Source organism: Sparus aurata, chromosome 10 (genome assembly GCF_900880675.1).
Source record: "Sparus aurata chromosome 10, fSpaAur1.1, whole genome shotgun sequence".
In the NCBI taxonomy this organism is placed as follows: domain Eukaryota; kingdom Metazoa; phylum Chordata; class Actinopteri; order Spariformes; family Sparidae; genus Sparus; species Sparus aurata.
The window spans coordinates 6,400,796-6,421,822 of record NC_044196.1 but is presented as its reverse complement, the minus strand read 5'-3'; the positions used below and the strand labels follow the sequence as shown (position 1 = coordinate 6,421,822).

Genomic DNA, 21,027 nt, shown 5'->3' with positions numbered 1-21,027 from the left:
AATCACTAGTTAGTTTACACCGACACCAGAATATTATCAACAATACAACAATATCAGATGTAGTTTTCAGCAGTTTCAGAGCAGAATGTATAAAGAGCCACTGTTCACCACCTGCTCAGCAACAAACAGCAGACAGACACAGTTAGAGACTAACTGGTGAACACAGAGACAGATATTTCCCTCAGGAGATGATCTGCTGCACACTAACAACTGGAACATGTTCTGCTGATCACTGATCACTTTAATCACACACAACTGAGACTGTGATTCATCTACAAACTGCTGCTGCTTTTCATCACCATCACTATTTCACCTCTCTGTTCTACTTGAAGTCAAATGAGCGTCCTGTCCTGTCTTATTGTTGATTCTGACTGACATCCTTTAATAAGAGAGACGCTCTCTCTTCTTCTGTCTGGATCTTCTCTCTACTCTCAGGTTGATGGACTGAAAGATGAAGTCAACAAGCTCACAGAGGAGAAGAAGAGGAGTGAGGAAGAGCGACAGAAGGTACAAACCAAGATAAAATATGTTTGTCTCTTACTGATGATAATTTTTGTTTCAACTTAAGATTTTCCCACATTTCTTAGTTTTTAGCCTAAAATCTCATATTTATGTCTTTATTTAATTTTTAGCTCATTTAATTGAATAACAACATTAAACTTTTGATATTGTTAAATTCTCATCAGAATGAAGAAGCAACATGAATATTTTAAAGATGTTTCCTGTAGTGAAAAGTGCTCCTGTAGTCCTGTAGAGTTTACACTTTCTGTCTGACAGACCTGAATGATCACATTTTTTTGTCTCATTGTTTGCTGCAGCTAAGAAAGAAATAGTTCGCCCCACACGTGCAGAATTCTTATAACACAGTGTTTCCCGTTGTTTTTTTTTTGTATAAGTGGTGCTCTGAGTCGGTAACCAGCAACACTAAGGGGGTACGGAAGAACATTTTGAAAAATAACCCTTTAAATGGTGACTACTGGTGAGATTTAAAAAAAAAAAAAAAAAAAGTCATTTTCAGAATCTAAGACATGGGACAAAGTAGTGTAGAAGTTGACATTGCTGCTTGAAAATATGTTACCTCTTGAGCATTAGAGAATTTTTTTACCATTATTTTCTTTATTATTATATTTTTTTTATGGAAATAGAATCTGTTTCAGAACTCAGTGGGCCAAATGACATAGAAGCTATTGAGAAAAATATCATTATTTCTGCATATTAATATTCATATAAAACAGAAGAAGCACTAAAGTACAATAAACATAGGTGTGTCTCATTCACCAAGTTTACTAATACAATCTGCTGCTGGTTTGGAGTCACTGGGTCACATGACATGGAAGATATTGAAAAAAAAAATGCAATTATTTTGTATAAACATATTTATGCTAAGTAATTTCATGACGGTCCCTAAATCAGTTTCTAGCGATTCAGCGCGAGACTCTGGGAGGTGATCTGGCCGTCCTTTTGCTGGTCACACTGGGTGAATCTCTGTAAAGTTGCGGCTGGACCCGAGTGAATATCCAACCTGAAACTAACCTAACCCCGGGTCGATGAGTTGCCTGTTGCAGCCTTTGAACAGGGTGACGAGGATTTCAGTCACTCAACTTAAACAGTGACTTGTAGAAATTATAAAAATAGCAGTTATGACAATAATAAGCAATGTCATGATAACTTGGGTCGTATTGCTATCACAGAGTGCAACTTAAATTTGCCATTCGCCCCCCATGATATTACACCTACAGAAATCATGTCTGCAAAATTTTACGGTAGCGCTGACAATCCTTGAGCTGAATGCATAGGCTATAGGACAAACACTGACACATTAGTAAACCTTCTGCAACATTTGCGGGCTCTTTGGTTGAGCTCTGCTTTAAATGAAGTTCCGTTGTGACAAATGAATGGACGACTTTTGGAGTGACATGAAGATATGAATCAGAGGCACAAAATACGTTGACAGCAATGGCCGATCATTATGTTTACCAATACCCAACCTGCTGTGCCTTGCGCACTCCCCCTCCCAAAAAAAAAACCCAAAAAAAACAGATTTGCATGATTTACGAGAGCCTCATTTTCAGAATGGAAAAGCCGGATTTCCGGATTTATCCTGAGGAGTCACATCCTAGATGATCAGGTGATCAGAATCACTGAGCTTCATGTTTCCTCCCTCATCAATCTTTGTGTATCGTCTTTATATGACATTCATTTGTTGCTCACAGTTTAAATCCATCAGTTAAGAACAGCTCTGATTGTTACAGCTTGTATTCACACGATATATTTACAGTATGAATGTGCTCAAAGCAAACACAAGCACATATATGACACATTATTAACAGATAATAAACCTTCAGCCAGTCAGAGCTGAGTTTACTTCCTGAGGGACCTCCCAGTGCTGGAGCATCCCTACTCCATCCCCTTCACTGAAAGGGATATTTGCCGTCAGCTCAGGAGGTGCAAATCAGGCAAAACCCCGGGACCAGAAGGGATCAGTGGGAGACTCCTCACAACCTGTGCCATGGAACTAGCCTCAGTACTCTTCCCTCTCCTCTCTGTTTCTATCCTGTCTCATATGCCAGTTCTGTTGAAGACTTCTATTATTATCCCAGTTCACAAAAAATCCCCGTCCCTCAGAACTGAACACTACCGACCAGTAGCACTCACCTCCATAATCACTAAGTGCCTGGAGAAACTGGTGCTGAATGCCATTCTCCCAGTCATCAGCCCACAACTCGACCCACACCAGTTTGCATACAAGGAAAAGAGGGGGGACGGAGGATGCTGTTGCATGCCTGCTCCATACCCTTCTTCAACACCTGGAAACTCCTGGACACTTAGCTAGGGTGAATTTCATTGATTTTAGTTCTGCCTTTAACACCATTCAGCTACATCTGGTATTCAGCAAACTTCACAGTCTCCACATCCCACCTCCTCCCATCTACTTCATTTACAACTCTCTGAGCGACAGGCCTCAGGCTGTCAAACTGGGCCCTGCTACATCCCCTTTCATCATCATAAATACAGGTGGACCACAAGGCTGCGTTCAAAGTCCATTCTTATACACACTTTACACAAATGACTGTCTCAGCCCATCCCCCATAATCAAATATTTAAATACTCTGATGACACTGCCATATTGGCTCTTCTCTCGGACCAGGACTCAGTCACAGCATACAAACACTCTGTTTCACAATCATCTCCTTCGCAATGTCACAAAAATCAAAGAACTCATTTTTGACAACCGTAGAAAAAACATGAACCCATACACATTGACAATCAGCCAGTGGAGATTGTGGACAGTTTCAGATACCTCGGGATCACACTAAAGAATAAACTGAACTTCAACCAACACACCTCAGACATTATTAAGCGCTGCCAGCAGAGAAGCCACGTCATCCATAAACTCAGATCATTGTCCATCAAACCACCCCTTCTGCTTCTTCTGTACCACAGCATCATTGAATCCATTCTCCTGTACTGTGCAATCTGCTATTTCACCATACTGCCCCTCAATAACAAAAACACATTTCCCAGAGTCACTCACACTTGCTCAAAAATAATTGGCCTTCCAACTCCAAGTTTCCGCAAATCACTGCACATAGCCCATGACCCCCACCACCAATTACATCCATACTTTACCCTCCTCCCCTCTGGTCGAAGGTTCAGACAACTGTCCTGCAGAACAACCCGCTTCTGCAAAAGCTTCATCCCCTCTGCCATTACAGCTCTAAACAGCAGGCGGTAGATGTTGTGGTTTTTTGTTTATCTGTATATGTATGTATGTATTTTTTCTGATGCTGCATGTGTGCTGGTGTCTTTGTCTGGAACAGAACTGTGAAAATGAATTTCCCCTCGGGGACAATAAATCATGAATCTGAATCTGGGTACTGAATAAAACTAAATCTGATCTCTGTTTCCCTCCAGTGGGAGAAAAAGTTCAAGGAGGAGGAGAAGAAAAGAGAGAGAGTTGAAGAACAAGTGAAGAAGCTGCAGACCAAAGTTCATGTCTTTTTTTACCTTGTTTTTTAAATGTAGCTGTGTTTGTAATTATTTTCCACAAAGAGCAGCATATTATGTGAAATGTCTTTGTGTCTGTCTGTCTGTCTGTCTGGAGTACTTGTAACCACAACTTGATTAAATTGTTAAATTCAAATGCAGAATGAATCAGAACTTTACATTGGACTGATTGTGTCTCTGATCTAGTCTTTCTCCATGTCTTACTTCAACACCCAGACTGGAAGCAAAGAAGAAACAATCAGGAACGAGAGACGAGACAAAGAGGAAGCTCAGAGTGAAGTGAAGACCCTGAATGATCAGCTGGAGTTCAAGAACAAACAGGTGAATGTGATCATTATTAACTTTATCAATTCAGATGACTTGTCCACTCAGCTTTTTGTCTCTTCAACATGTTACTCCTTGTACTCCTTGTACAAACTTGTACAATCCTGCTTTTTCCAACTGCAGAACATCTCAAAAATCAAAGCAATGCGAACAACCAGCCATCTTGAACTTCTAATCCACACCCTGATTTCTCTCACCTTGACCACTGTAATGCTCTCTTCTCCTGTCTCAAACGTACAAAACGCTGCAGCCAGACTACTAAGCAAAACCAACCGCAGGTTGCTACTCTAGACTTCTCAGATACTCCAACCTAGGCCTCCTATTCATACCTGCTCCCTCCTCAAATTTAAGGGTGACTGCGCTTTTGCCCTCAGGCCCCAATCTCGCTGGAACAGTCTACCCTCTTCCATCAGATCAGCAGAATCACTAAATATCTTTAAAAAACTTCTCAAAACCCATCTCTGTCATCTTGCATTCACTGCGATAGAGCCATAACTATTCTCTGCATATATCTATCTGAACATGTATGTTTATTCTATTCTGTCTTATTTATTTTATTTTGCTTATTTGAGGTTTGTTTTAAATCATGTTTTATGTTTCGTGTAACCTGTACAGCACTTTGCAAATTTAGTTTGAAGGGTTAGGGTTAAATATATATCAAAATATATATATTTTTGCTTGGTTTATTGTTACGACTCGGTTCATTTTGGAGAGCAGTAACATGTAATTGGGATAAGAAATGAGGTGGGATACGACAACTGGACCGGCTCAGGGTAAAGTCAGAGTTTAATTAAACAAGGAGAGTGCACTTGCACAAGGAAATATAACCAAAGGAGGCTGTACAGGTGCTGACAAATAACTAATACACAAAATGAAGTCAACTAAATGACAGCTATTTAGCTCTTGCTAAAAAAAAAACACTAAAGAACAAAAGGAGGTCAGAACCCATAAGCTTACAAAAATACAAAAGGACAAAAAAAAAAAACAGTTATACTGCAATGTAGAGGTCTCAAACCAAAAGGGTGACCAACTCTTGGTACTCTGTATTAAACCAAATAAGTTACAAAGTTTCCCAAAAACACTGACTGAAGCCACTCAGACAGGCAACAGCCAGGAAAGACTGAGAACAGCAAACTACAAACACTCTTGACTACTCTCTAGACACACAAGGGTCTGCAACAGGCAAACTGATCACAAGTTCATAGCCACATGAGACTGTGGACACACAAGCTATTTATAATGCAGCTGGTGTTGCTTGAAGACTCCTAATTGGTAGGTTTGGTCGAATCTCAGCCACACCAATCACAGACGGCAGTGAACAGTAAACAGGAAGTAGATGGCCTCAGCTCCAGAAGGACCAATCCTCAACAGGGAATCACACAGCTGCATTTGCATACCCGGCAGAATCACTCATGGAAGACACACAATGAATACACACTAAACAGCAGCCAGCGATGAAATTACAAATATCACAATATAGTGTGTATCCTGTAATGACAAATAACATTGACAGACGATTTAATGGTGATTATTGTTCTCATAGCTATTATTAGTGTGATACAAGCACGTACATTGAAAGATTGATTGACATCCCCCTCCTGCGATAATTAGTCAAGCTGGTAATGTAAGACTAACAAAGAGAGAGAGAGAGAATTATGACTTTGCTGCATATAGCAAAGTTTAAAACTCACCAGTACTGCTTTCATTTCTGAAGATTGTTTACATTTATAAATACATTAACTGCATAAAGAGTCAAGTATTTTCAAATTAATTAATTACAAACTAAATTAATTTGAAGCCTTTGGAATGTGATGTGATTACCTTTAGTTCCACGTTGTTACAATGATTTTAATATTTGTACTTTGTCCTTAAATGTTTCCTGTGCTTGTGGTCGATGTTTTAACACTGCTGCTGTTCTGCTGTAGAGCATCAGAGACGTTGTGGGTAAAGAAGCAACTCACAGTAATAATGTGTAAAGCTCATCAAGTGTTGTTAGAGAAACTCTTCAGTCAGTTGATGTGAATGAGGAAGAACAGTGAGACAGACTGACTGAACTCTCTGCTGATCACTGATCACTTTAATCACACACAACTGAGACTGTGATTCATCTACAAACTGCTGCTGCTTTTCATCACCATCACTATTTCACCTCTCTGTTCTACTTGAAGTCAAAAGAGCGTCCTGTCCTGTCTTATTGTTGATTCTTACTGACATCCTTTACTAAGAGAGACGCTCTCTCTTCTTCTGTCTGGATCTTCTCTCTACTCTCAGCTTGATGGACTGAAAGCTGAAGTCAACAAGCTCACAGAGGAGAAGAAGAGGAGTGAGAACGAACGACAGAAGGTACAAACCAAGATAAAATACATTCCTCTCTAGTTGATAATGATTTTTTTGTTTCTATTAAACATTTTTCCACCATTTCTCTGTTTTTAGCTTAACATCAAATATTTATGTCTTATGTTTAACAACATTAACTTTTCACATTTGTAATTCTCATCAGAATCAAGAGGGAGATGTGTGTGGTTACTGTAGTTCATCTCTCCTCCATTACAGCTGGAACAGAAGCTCCAGGATGAGAGGAAGAAGTCAGAGAGAGATCAGAGAGAACTGAAGGAGGAACAGAAAAGAAACACTGAGGTTCATCTTTGATTTCAGTCTGAGTCACGCTCTTCGTGACATCCACAGTGTTACAATGTTTAACGTTCAGGAGTTTGTGCAGGTCTATTAAAAACCAAGCCTTCTAAAAGCAGGTCCACACACAGACAGACGGATGTGATCAACAATTTGTAAAGTCACGTTTGAAATGTTAATAACTGAACATGTCTGTCATTGTGTCTCCGAACCTTCTCTCTGTCCCTCCAGCTTATGAAAGAACTATGTGATCTGCATCAGCTCCATGAAGAGAAGAAGAAGAATGAGGACAACGTGAAGAAACTGAAGGAACATCTGGAGAACAAGAAAGCAGAGGTTCATCTCTTCATCTGCATCTGTATCTATTGAGATATGTCATCATTTCTGTTGTTTAATCTATGGTCTACTTTTTGTAGTTCTATTTAGCAACATGCTGCATATAAACTTGACTGCATTTGAAGATACCTGTTCTACTTAGATTAAGTGTGTCATAATTGCTTTTACCTTTAATATTGTTCTCATGTCTCACTTTATCTTCCCTCCCAGGTGAAGGAATTAGAAGCTGCAAAAGCCAAACAGTGGTTCCCTTCGGTAAGTGCTCATGATTTAAATACAGTAACACACTCTGAGGTACCGTCAAAGAAAATGTGCAGTCACGTGTCTTTATATGATCCAGAGTTCTACAAAGGAGCAGAAGAAGGAAGCTGAAAAAGAAGTGGAGAACCTGAAGAAGCAGCTGGAGACTGAAGAGACAGAATTAGCCACCAAAACCAAACAGGTTTCTATTTTTATCTTTTTTCCTCATGTAAAGAACAGACTGAAGAGGGTCAAAGTCTCGACAACCATTGTTGCAGCTATTTTCAGATTAAACAATAAGACAGTTGAGACATAAGCAGGTGGTTTCATCCATCAGGTTTATCTTTACATAAACAAATACAGTGCCTATAGTTTTTTTTACCTCCATTAAACTGTATGCAATGAAAGACACCTGTCAGAAGGGCAACATCATTTGTCTTTTCCTTCTAAAATCGTGCAAAATAGTGTTAGAAAGTAGTTTTTTTTAGTGACAAACACTATTTTCCAGTCTATGCAGTGGTGGTCTAAAGGTGAGAGAAGCAGGGTGTCTGAACAAATCCCCGGGCCAGCAGGGTCAGTCTGGGTGGTGAAAGTGAAAGGCAGTGTTGCTCTACTCATCCCCACCACTGAGGTGCCCTTGAGCAATGCACAAGCTTTGCACTGGTCGTCATAGTTGTGTCAATGAAATAGTTATTTACTTCAGACATGTTGGTCTTTCAGCAGCAGCTTCAATAGCATTCTTTTATTAAGACATTCTGCTTTTACTTAAATTCTCTTGTTTTCCAATCACTCGATCATTTCATCAATAAAGTAGAGCTCTAGTTGTTACAGAAGATATTTACTTTATATATTCACAGTATTAATGTGCTCAGACCAAAACAGAGCTTACAACTGACTAAACAATGTGAACATTACAAAAGGTAATCACAACCTCCAGCCAATCAGAACTTAGTTTTCATTTAGTTTGGGATATAGTTTCACTAAATAAAGTACCAATCTGTCTAAAGCACTAAAACATCTGTCTTTTTCCCAATAAGTTGGAGAAGCAGCTCAGTGAGGAGAAGACGAAAGGAAAAAGCTGAACCAAGGACATGAAGAGGGAGCTGGAGAACAAGGTTCATTTTAAGATAAAACATGCTTTAATGATTTCTGTTTCTATCAAACTGATTGATTGTCTGACAACAAGAATTCAAACAACGTACGGGAGCAAATCTGAGACACCAACTAACTGTTTATGAGACTGCATTTATTCACAGTGTTTCCATTGCTGTTGTTAAAAGGAAGATAAAATGGACTTATCAATAAAACTCAAAGTCAAACATCTAAAGACAAACTGTATGAGTGAGAAGTGAAACAGTTCAGGTTGGCAGCAGTAAAACTGGTAACTGGAGGAAGTCATATGTATGACTCTCTCTCACAGACCCACTGACACAAACATAGAGGGACACAAGCAGCCTGTAGATCACAAAGCCTATTCTGAATGACTGTTCAGGTGTGTTTTTCTCCTGTCAGCAGGACGCAGAGGAACAGTGAGACCAAAGTTATCTTCAAGATACAAGAGTCACTATTGACAACATCAATGCTACGAAATGGTAAATAACTGGTAATCCACCAAATCCAGAACAGGATCAGACACTGATCTATCTGCAGAGACACACTTCATAGTTATGCAGTAAACAAGAGTTGACCATGTGTGAGGTCAAATGATCAACACAATGACCTTCTGTGTCACTTCCTAAACTCTTTTCCTTGACCTCGATGGACATCATGACTTCAAGGAAAGATCTGAAAGAGGATTCAGAGAGGACAACTGCTGTGCTGAGAGAATCCAACTGCACTTATATTAAACTATGTGATAATGTGATGGTGGATGTTCTGAAGATGGAAGTGTATTTTAAATACTTTGCCCTGTTTGTCCATTCTGTGTTGTTTTTATGTGGGGTTAGGGTTATAAATGCAGACAAATCTCAAATATTGAACTCTTAGAAACTCAAAATCAAAATGTGAGCTAACATAATTCATAAAAGTTTTGTGCTTTTATACTAGACTAAATATTTATATTAAAATGTCATATCCTGCAACACAAATACACATTTACTGAAGTTATATTTTTCATTTATTTTATGTTTTGCATTGTTTGTAATTACATTTTCTCAATCTAGAATGACCTGATGCATTCTGCTTTATGAGATAAGAAGTTTGCATGTAATATGTGTTATTGACTTCAATGTATGTGTTTACAAGACATGAATTGATTGACAGTGATATTTGTTCATTCTTTAAAATGTTTCATTTTCCAATAAAAGATGATTCTGTGTTTTCAGATTTTGATATAAATGAAGTGTATTTATATACACACAGCTGTGGATGATTTAAACCATAAAGGAAACATAAATGTACATGTAACTCAACAGTTACAACTAAAAACAAACCTAAAAAGCCAAAATGACATAAAAGCTTTTTGATAAAATTAAGTAATTTAAAGTGATTAAAGAGATTCATGGCGACTTAAAAATCTCACTCCTTTTGTTGTTCTCCAGACCAGAGAGAGCCATTGGTGCTACCTACTGTCCCCGCCTTCTTCTACTTGTGTCTAACACAAGAGGTGATGGGTGACGTGGCAGCCTCCATCATGACCAGTAACTGAAAGACATCTGATCATTAATTAGGCTCCAATCAGAGAACAGTCAATCCTGCAGAGTCAGCATTAAAAGGTGTGATGTAGAAATCCATGCAAACAGATTTATAAACTGGTCTCAGATTACAATCCTTGCACTTTGATTTTGCCCTCCTCTCCTTGATCAGCACAACGATAGGGATATTGGGATAAATAATAAAGATGATGACAACAAATCCATTTGACTTTATATGAGCAAAATTATCTATTTAACTTGGGGAGGAGGAACACACAGGTGTCTCTGTGTTCGTAATGTGGTGTGTGGACCTCAGTCCACTGATTGGACTTGACAGGACATACAGACCATCATTCTGATTAACAGGGTGTGGGCGTAAATTCTACTATAATAATAATAATAGTAATAATAATAATGATAACAATGATAATAATAATAATACCTTAGTTGGGTGATGATTTTGGTTTCCACTGAACCTTGTTTGGTTATTTATTCTAAACATGTTATAAAATATACATCAGTCAAGAATTTCAACTTAAGATTAAATTGTTTCCTTCATTCTTCTGGGCAGTGTTTATGTATTCTGGATTTATTGCTTGACTATTATACACTGAAAACAGGAAAGCAAGCTAACACTTTGATTAGTAATTAACTTAATAACTACAACCAAATTTACCACAACAGCTTGTGATGGTTGAAGGATTTTGGAGTTCTTGGCAGTGTAGAGGTTTTGAATGAGACCAATTTAGTACATTTGCTATGTTTTACCTTCTTCAAGGGTGCCCAGAGGGGATTTAATGTAAATTGGATGACATCTGTCATCAGAATTAATAGTGTCCCTGGCAATTATGAATCATTATTTATAGCCAAATCGAACCTAAAACTCCATTTTAATGTTGCATCAACACTATTTAATTGTGCCTTGTGTATTGCAAGGCCCAACATAATGGTGCCCCGTGTGAGGAAAGATGGCGAGGAGCCCTCGAGGATAAGAAGTTGAAGAAGTTGAGGGCTTCGACTGAGAGAGAGAATAAGGAAGGTGCTGGAGTTTTGACTGTCTGATCAGAGGGGGCGTTCTCTCACCCTGACCAATAGTAGCTCAATGCTGAATGTTGCACCTAGGTGTGAAGAATGGGGAATTCCAGGACCCTGAGTTCAGTTCATCAGTCCATTTTGAAATACACAATGTATGACTATTGTCTGTGATTTTTAATAAGAACAAAAAATTTATTGCAATTATAAACTGAGTCCTTTTTGACCTAGTTGCTGACACAACAGCTTCACTTGTTGAGTCCAACAGAACAACACCAACCAGGTCAGTGAAACAGAAACTCTTAAAAAGTACAATTTAAAATAATTACAAACTCTCAGTTTGTTGTGCTATTTTGGGCCTGAAAGACAAACACAAACTTGGTTGACGCAGTGACACAGCAGATTGCTTTAATGTGAATATTTAGACAGGTTGACTTTGTATTTCCTTATAAACATTCGAGACACATCTGACCCTTGAGGTGCTTCACACCATGACCTATATATGTTTTTACAGAGCATCCTCAATGCTTCTTCTATATATAAAGACATTTTCTCATGTGGTTTCTATTAGTGAAGCTCAAATTATAACCACCATCTGTGACTTTGAAAAACAAGAACTGAGAGAACTGACACGTGGTTGCATGAAAATAGTCGATGCGTCAGTAAGTATCTCTGTGGTTTTTAAACCTTCTCTGAGCGTGAGAAAGTCAAACAGCCACTGTAACATGGAGCACGTAGCACAGAGAGGCTAAACACCAAACTTAACTATAGGTAAAAAGAAAAAGGATGAAAGAGATAAAATGTAAAAAAAAATCTTGGTGATTGTCTCAGACCAAAAGCATGATGGTAGATCGTAATGAGTAAACAAGCTTCCAAGACAGTTAACTCCCAGTTAACCCCCAGAGTGTAACTCTGAGTTTCCCACTGTGAAGCAGTCCCACCAGCAGCAGCAGCAGAGCCACCAGCAAAATGGTGAAAACAGTCCTTAAGACGAGAAGATTGAAGGAGGGACAGGTCTCTCTGTGAAGAGCTGCAGAGACAAATTAAAAATCTATTGCGTTGTTGTTCCTATTTTTTTCTGACTGTCCTAAACAACAATTAGTCCATGGAAATACTGCAGATATGCTACAATTAAACATTCTAATATAATTGTGTTACTTTAACATTAAACTGGGTCATGTTTTACCTTTGACAGCCAACCAGCTCTGTGGTGATTCTCCACCTCCAACTGTCTTACACTTGTACCGTCCTTCATCAGACTTGGAGACACTGCGGATGATCATCTTTCCTGTAAAAGTGCTCCCAATATGGACGCCTTCTTTATAGAATTCAGCTGTGAGGTTGGAAGAGGTCATCTTGTTTCTGCAGCTCAGAGTCACATTGTTGCCCTCCGTCACAGGGCGGACAGGACTCTCCAGGATCACAGAACCAGCTGGAAAACAAAAGATTTGTAGCATGTTCTGAAATTTGATGCACTATAATTTGATTTCACTTTCATCTTCTACCTCTAGCTCTTTCCACATTGCCTTTACATTTAAAGAGATGATCTCATGGATTTCACTGCATTAAACATACCGGTGACGTTGATGTTGACACTGATGCTCCTCTCTCCTCCTTTACTCTCACACCAGTATTCTCCACTGTCTGCTCGATAGGCTCTTTGAATAGTGCAAAACAGTACTGACACCTTCTCATCACACACTGTGATGAACCCGGCACTGTTCCGGATGCCTCTCAACTGAGTGGAGCCATCAAGACCCTCACAGTGAAAAAAGACGGACTCGTATTCATAGACCTGCAGTCGGTTTGAAACGATACGAAAAGCTGCATCTGACAGAGAGAGACAGTAGAATAAGTTACAAAAGACAAAACCTTGTGACTGAATTTAAATTTGATTATAATGTGTATCGTTTGGCATCAGCTAGGTTCTGCTCACCTCCGTTCTGAACATGTGCATCCAGCAGAATGAACACAAACATTACTGGACACACATGAAAACAAAATTTATGTCAACCACATACTCATTTACTTTGTGCACTATACTGTATATACACAGGAACAAGAGACCTGAGAGTCAGTACTCACACAGTCTGAAGCAGAGAGCTGCAGCCTCCATGTTGTCTTGCTGCTGACTAAACATCAGACTGAACTACAGCTCAAGTGTGAAGCAGATGACAACTTCCTCTTCCTGTTCACTTTATTTCTCATGTTGATATAGAAGCTAAACTCAGTGTGGCTTCCATATTCAGCAGTGTGTTGCAGCCTCGTGGCGTAGGGGTCAGGAATCCAGCCATGAATTGCAAAGGGACGTCCATAAGCCTTTGATTTTATTCTTCTAGTTCTGCGATGACTGTAATGGCTGAGAATCTTCACAGACATGAACGTCATCCACCTTTACCTCCTGCCACTAGTTTAAAACTCATTGATACAAAATAGCTGGTAGCATGATTGTGCATACTAGACAACAATGGTAGGTTAATTTCTCCTCCGGCGAATTTCTTAAATAAGATGTGCCACATATTTTGTCAGTAGTTGAAGAAAATGGCTGTGCCAACCGAAACATAAAGCTGAAAGACAATCAAACATTTGGCTTGCAGTTACAAACTCTTTTATGAAAAGCTTTTACAGTCAGCATTGACATCACATAGTTTCAAATCGTATGTGTATGCCGCTTGTCTTCAATCACCATCCAATCAACTTGAACCTGACAAAGAAGACCTGTTCTGCCCCCTACAGTAAGATGACAGATCTAACACTTTCTTCATGACCACTCCCAAGACATAGAAGAACAGTGTTATCTCTCCTGATCTTTTTGTTTACAGCTGTAATGTTTTATACAAGCCTTCAGTTGCCTGGCAACAGGCTCAAAGTTCAGTTGTGTGGTTGAAAGACACTCAAAGTGAAACCAGACAGAATCACAATATTGTGTGTAAAGTTAACTGATAGATTAATAAATACAATACAATTATTATTATAATAAATAAAACATCTCAGCCATGGTGCTCATATGTAAATCTAAAATATAATTATCTTCACTTGTTGATTTGTTGATTATGTTTTGAATTAAATCTAGTCAATTTGTAGTTGATAACACAGGATTAATTAATGATTTACAGACTCTGGTCACACAGTCTAGGGAAGTAACCAACACATCATACTACAGGTACGTCGTCTACTTTATTAATATTTCCTTGTTCTACATATTTTAACCTCTATCTTGAAAGACGCTATCGCCTTTTAGAATGTATTTAGACCACCCATGTAGCTTATAACGTATGTGTATCGTTTGAGTCAATTGATCTGTATGTTTTCAAACCCATTTAGAGACGTGGACATGGGCCATCTTTGTAGCTCGATAGAGAGACAATTTTCTGTGCCTTCACTTTTTGTTCATACACAACACAAACATAACATTACTACAATGATATATGACACAAGACATCTCTGCTGCTTTGATTTCAACATTTAAAATGTGTTATAATGTATTTTTTTTTCTCTCAAGTTCTTTAACTTCAGGGAGATTAAACTTAGTAGGTTGCGTGCCATTTTATGCCTGCTCATGAATGGCTGAATTACTCATTTTGCCTAAATAACAATTCAAAAGCATTCCATTTCAAACACTGTATACTTGGTCCATTTTCAGAGCTGCAGGATGCCTAACCAGATCTACAGACTGTCCTTTCTTTCAGTGCTCGAACCCCTGCCGAGTGTTTTGGTTTTAAATCTACTCCTGACACACTCTTGTAGAGGTAAGATCATTGAACCAACAATGAAATGTAAAGAGTGTAGTTATTCAATCAATTTAATCAAAATCATTGCTAATGGTTCAGTGAAGCACTGAAGTGCTTCATGCAACATTAATAGAGAGTTTAAGGTTAAATTTAGCTATAGATAATAATGAATGATCATCAGGAATAATTATTAATGATGATGATAAGATCCAATTTTCATTAAATCACCTCAGGGCACCACCCTTGAAGGAGGGAAAAGAACCAATTTACCAACTTAGTCCCACACAAAAGTACTAAACTGTCAGTTTGTAACTCAGATTAATGATTAACTTAATAACTACAACCAAACTGGCTAATTCTGGGGAACCGAATTTAGTGTGTCTGGGTGTGTGTGTTTGTGTGTGTGTGTGTGTAGAAGAAGAAAAGCAAAATGGTGGCTGGGGTTCAAATTAGCATGCCGTATGGCATAGACAAAGGAAGGCTTCAAACTGTGACTACCGATCTGTCAACATGCACTAACTGGAAGGGCAGTAACAGTCAGAGGATTGTCTCTTAAAGTTGATTCGGGCTGAAATGTGGTAGTAACTAACAGCAAAAAATGTCTATTTCAAAGGGCTGGTAGTGGCCTTATCTCTGGCCCTACTTCTTACTAAGCTGAAATGCAAGGCAGTGTCAGCTGCTGATATAAACTTCTTTGTATCTAAGGGCCAGCGGCACACTGTGATTAACCTGAGGAACACTTAAATAGTTATCAAATGCTGACAGCTTAACTAAAATGCATCATATATAAGATATTCAAATGCTTGACTGAAATTCTTACCATTTCTACAGAGCACTTTTAACTTGAATTGATACGACAATAGTAAATAGCTCAAAAAGGCAGTTAATAACCAAAATGATTTAGGTTAATCAAATGAGTTACAAATTTGATTGATTTATCAATTCTCACCACAATGCAACTGTTTGTAGTTACAAATCAATGTCTGGCTCTGTAGGAGACTAGTGGGGTTAAATGTAAAGACTTCTGGCTAGATGTGAATCTCAAATTTTAGCAAAATTATGCTGAAATGCCGCACACGGGGTACAATGTGGAATGTAGTATCATGCAACATTAATAGGTGTATTAGGTTATATATGGCTATCAAAAATAATTAATGATTAGCAGGGATAATTGATCATTAAGATAACTAATAAGATTCGATTCATATCACCTCAGGGCACCACCCTGTGCAAGTATAGCAACTCGGTGCTAACTTGCTTCATGTTCCTTTGATTGTGTATTTAGCTGGAGTTTTGACTATCTGGTCAGTGGGGGTCTGTCACCTTGACCAATAGTAGCTCAAAGCTGGGTCTCTTGGCAGTTATTGCACCTAGGTGTGAGAACTGGGGAATTCTGGGTAACTGAATTTAGTTCATTGTACATTTTGAAGTCTACAATCAACAACTTCATCTGTGGGTCCCAACAACACAAAAGGGGCTGTTGAAAAAAAGTCAAGCTAAGAAAGAAATCAGGCAGACTACCCACCAGCTGGAAAACAGAGGCAACTAGAGATCTCCGGACGAAGAGGAACCAGAGTTCTCGTTAAGACTGCCCAAGAGTTGCATAGCAGGACTGAGTGGAGATCTCTGAAGGGCAACTGGGAGGCAGGGTCAAATGGGGTTAGACACTCTGGAGGGGGATCATGTAGTTGAGTAGACTAGGGAGGCTGGCAGGTTAGCTGACATGTGGAGGGACCAATGTCGGGGACTGATGACATGGCTCGAGAACAGGAGGCCGGTGGCAGGGCAGCAGGTCAGAAAGCCAATGTTGGCAGTGGAACAGAGACTGCTGGAGCACAGAAAAGGGGATCGATGTTGGGCAGATTAGGAGGTAGGCAGCTGGAGATCTGCTTACTGTGATTCAGAGACTTCCAGCTGGAAGTCAGCAGGGACGATTAACTGGAGGACCAATGGGTAATCAGGAGCATGAGTCATCCTGGTTACTAACAGTTAACTAGGAGCAGACAAGAAAAGACTAAGAGGAGCTAGGGGGATATTTTGGGGAGCAACAGTTCCTTCTGGAGGGTTGCCCTAGAGGTGGTTTCAGAGTAGGACCAGGAAAGGAACTGGCTGCCTCTGTGTTTTCTAACTGGCCAACTGGCTGGATGCTACTATTAGATTATGTTGCATTTAGCCAGTGGCTAGCCGACTGTGGTGCTGTAGCAGGTAGGAGGCTTGCTGACTGATGGCTAGTCTACTAGGGAACTAAGCGGAGATTAGCTCTTTGGGAGGTAGACTCAGAACTACTGGATTGGAGGCTATCATGAGTACTCACGCGATGGACATTTTAATATTGGTTTCTTTGACATTTCAGTTTAAAAGAATAACTCAAGTTATATAGCTCCTTCTGAAAGTCTCAGACTCCTCAGGGTCTGCTGGGCTCTGACTGGTCAGTTCATAATAAGGTTTACGACAAAGGACCCAATTACAAGACTACCAGAAGGTAGGTTACAGAAACAAAAGACAAGCGGAACTAAAATTCTAAAACCATGACATGAGTTATTTGGTTACATGCAGGTGTTTATTAAAGCTGCATTGCAATCAATGAATGACTGGTCACTGATTGTAAAATGTACATAAATCTGGAAGAACTGTGATCACACTGATGATTCAGTCCGAGCCAAACTGTCTTCCCCTCTCACTTTTCTATTGATTTTTGGAAAACTGGTATGCATGATACTCCACGTTTAATTTACTTCTAATACAAATATTCTTGGAAACTGTCTCCTACTGTAGGAATTAATAAACATATCTGTTTCTTTCCGAACATTCTCAGTTAATCGGTCCACCTCGATCAATACTGACAGGAATTGGTGATGACATCATTTTGACATGTCACCTAAAACCGGCGATGGACGTTAATGCAGAGACGATAGAGTGGACCAGACCTGACCTGGACCAGAGATTTGTCCATGTGAGGCGTCCTGGTCTGGACCTAGAACATGTAAAGAATCCATCCTACAAAGGAAGAACATCACTGTTTTCTGATGAACTGAAGCAAGGAAACATTTCACTGAAGCTGTCCAAAGTACAACTTTCTGATCAGGGAACATATGTGTGTGACATTCCGCTAATGAATCAAAGATCTTTTGTTAGGCTTGTTGTTGGTAAGTTGACACATATGCTGATGCTGGTGTTAGCAACATTTTTTAGAGCTATATGTCATAAGTAAAATAAAAGAGGATGCTTTCAAATTTACAGCTTCACAAATGTGCACATTTAAAAAAAAATAATCCTGTTTAATCCATGTTATTATTAATAATTTCAATATTGTATTTTTTTGTCCAAAGTATCAATGTTTTCCTTCCACTCATACCACTGTTTTAAACTTCTCCTCTTGATCAGCATTACATACTGCATCGATACCTGTCATCAGTTTATCAGGGATTGACAGAAACAGACGAGGGGTGATTTTAAACTGTGACTTTCACAGCTGGTTTCCAGAACCTGAGGTGTTCTGGCTGGATGGTGAGGGAAACCTCCTCTCTGCTGGACCTACAGAGACAGTCAGAGGTCCTGATGACCTCTATACTGTCAGCAGCAGAGTGACTGTGGAGAAGAGACACAGCAACAGCTTCACCTGTAGAGTCCAACAGAACAGCACCAACCAGATCAGAGAGACACTCATCTTTATTTCAGGTAAACCTTATTACTTTCACAATGTGATCACTGTTTAAGTGTCAAATATCTGAAGTCCTGTTTTTTTACCTTCCATGTTATTCTGTGTTTCATAATTTCAGAGGATTTCTTTGATGTTCAATCAAGTTTCTTTTCAATCACAACTGGTTTGGTTGTTACTTTGGCTGCCTGCATCCTGGTTATTCTTATTGTTGGCTTTTATATGTGGAGACAGAAGAAAACCAGTAAGTAACAAGTTGTCAAGCTAAACAAGTTTTAGGTGGAAAAGTGATATGATTTTTGTTGTTGTGTAAATGATCTTTCTTTTAAGCAATATTTTCATATTTCACTGGTTTTAGTGCTGATAAAAAGGTGGTTTGTCTACATTTAACTCCATCAGTCAAATTTCTGAGAGTCCTTTCTTGATAACATTATTTTAGATCGACAGCCTCAATTGCTGCTGCACATTCCCAAGTCAAATAAATGTATTTTATGCTTAAATCCTACTGACTTAATTTTTATAGGAGAGAAGAAACAAAAGTGTGAGGTCCCTACGAAAGAAGGAGAGAAGCTAATGAAGGTATTGTACAAGGGAAAAGGGCAAAAAAAGAATAAACATGTGAGTAAATACAAAGCAATAGTCGAAAAAAATAAGTTATAAGCAAGGGAGATACAAAATATTTACATTGAGAAACAGGATCTGCAGCAAATATAACAGCACAAACCTTAATTGATGTTGGGTATATCAGACATTCAGTATATTTGGTCATATTTTAATACAGAGCCTCGTTTCCCTTTGAAAGAGGGCACACTTCAGGCAGACATTACCTGTAACCAGTGTGAACCACTGCAGACGCTCTCAAACTATAACACAAAATTTTGTGAAAGTCCAGTCTTCAGTGTGCTGGACCACTGTAGAGTGAAAATCACAGTTCACCTGAATCATTTTGTTCAGTCCAGTTCAAAGATTCTTTGTCACACAAAGAGCAGAGAGTAAAAACCTTCATGGAGCTGGTTCACTGGCTCTGGGACCAGAGGTGGAGGCAGAGACAGTCCAGACAGGGTGGTGGCTTTAGGACACACTTCTTTGTGTAGTCTAGTCTGAGGTATGATGTGGGCTGGTGGATGTGATGAAGTCAGGACATGATGTCTTTATTCACTGACTAACTTGTTGACTCTGACTCCATCATAGAACATTTTAAATCAGTGGGTAAACTTTACCTTTTCTGTTATCAGTCTGCATGGCCTCATTTAGGATAACGTGTTTAATCTGTAACATTAAATTAGGTAAAAACACAAGACAAACCAGTTTTCCTTCCTTGAGTTTTACAAACACAGGAACAGTTGAGCTTCTCATTTGTACATAAAATCCAAAATCAACAACAGTCACACTCTCATTTAATGAATTGATAATAATAATATATTTGTTAAACTTTTAAACAGTATTACAAAGTGCTGTACATGATTGAACCAGGTTAAAACATGTCAGGAGACAATAAGGCCAATACAATCAGATGATTACAATGATACTAAAGTAAACATAAGGTAAAAAAAAGATATTATATGTTTGAAATGTGTAAGTATTCATAAGAAGCCCTTTTTTAAGAAACCCCCAAAAAACGTTAGATTCAAGGGTGAAAGATTTATTCTATTGTCATTCATAAACAATAGTTTATCAAATATAATACAAATGAAACACTGTGTCTTCACTCAGTTCCAGGAGGAGAAGAGGAGAGAGGGAGAAGTTCAGAAGAAGAACCAGGAGCTGCAGAAGAAGACTGTCCAGGTTAATCACTTTAATTAATCACTATGAATGTACCACAGAAAACTACAATAGATGTATTTTATTTTTCATAAAACTACCAAACAAAGGTTAAACACACTAAAGTTCCTCTTTAAATTCAAATGCAGAATGAATCAGAGCTTTACATTGGACTGATTGTTTCTCTGATCTAGTCTTTCTCCATGTCTTTCTCCAACTCTCAGATGGAGGGAAACAAAGATGAAACCATCAGGAAGGAGAGACGAGATAAAGAGGAAGCTCAGAGTGAAGTGATGATGCTGAAGGATCAGCTGGAGTCCAAGAACACAGAGGTGAATGTGATCATTATTAACTTTATGAATTCAGATGACTTGTCCACTCAACTCTTTGTCTCTTCCACATGTTACTCTGATTTGTCTCCAGCTTCGTTTGTCCTCACTTCTTAAATGTCTCACAGCTTTAACATTTGTTCAGTTTATGATGAAAGATGAAAAGTGATTAATAGTGATTATTGTTCTCACCGACACACAGTAATAATGTGTAAAGCTCATCAAGTGTTGTTAGAGAAACTCTTCAGTCAGTTGATGTGAATGAGGAAGAACAGTGAGACAGACTGACTGAACTCTCTGCTGATCACTGATCAGTTTAATCACACACAACTGAGACTGTGATT

At 38.8% G+C, this 21,027-nt stretch overlaps 1 protein-coding gene and 1 long non-coding RNA gene across 2 annotated transcripts in view; one reads left to right on the top strand and one right to left on the bottom strand.

The window, feature by feature from the left end:
* LOC115589791 (butyrophilin subfamily 3 member A2-like) overlaps positions 1–21,027 on the top strand; it is a 51,448-nt gene that overhangs the window by 20,511 nt on the left and 9,910 nt on the right. The window lies entirely within an intron of this gene.
* Positions 3,963–20,673, bottom strand: LOC115589894 (uncharacterized). The gene is made up of 4 exons (XR_003985631.1): positions 20,591–20,673; positions 19,039–19,041; positions 4,168–4,173; positions 3,963–3,978 (listed from the first exon to the last, which is right to left on the bottom strand). It is a non-coding gene; the product is annotated as an uncharacterized LOC115589894 (long non-coding RNA).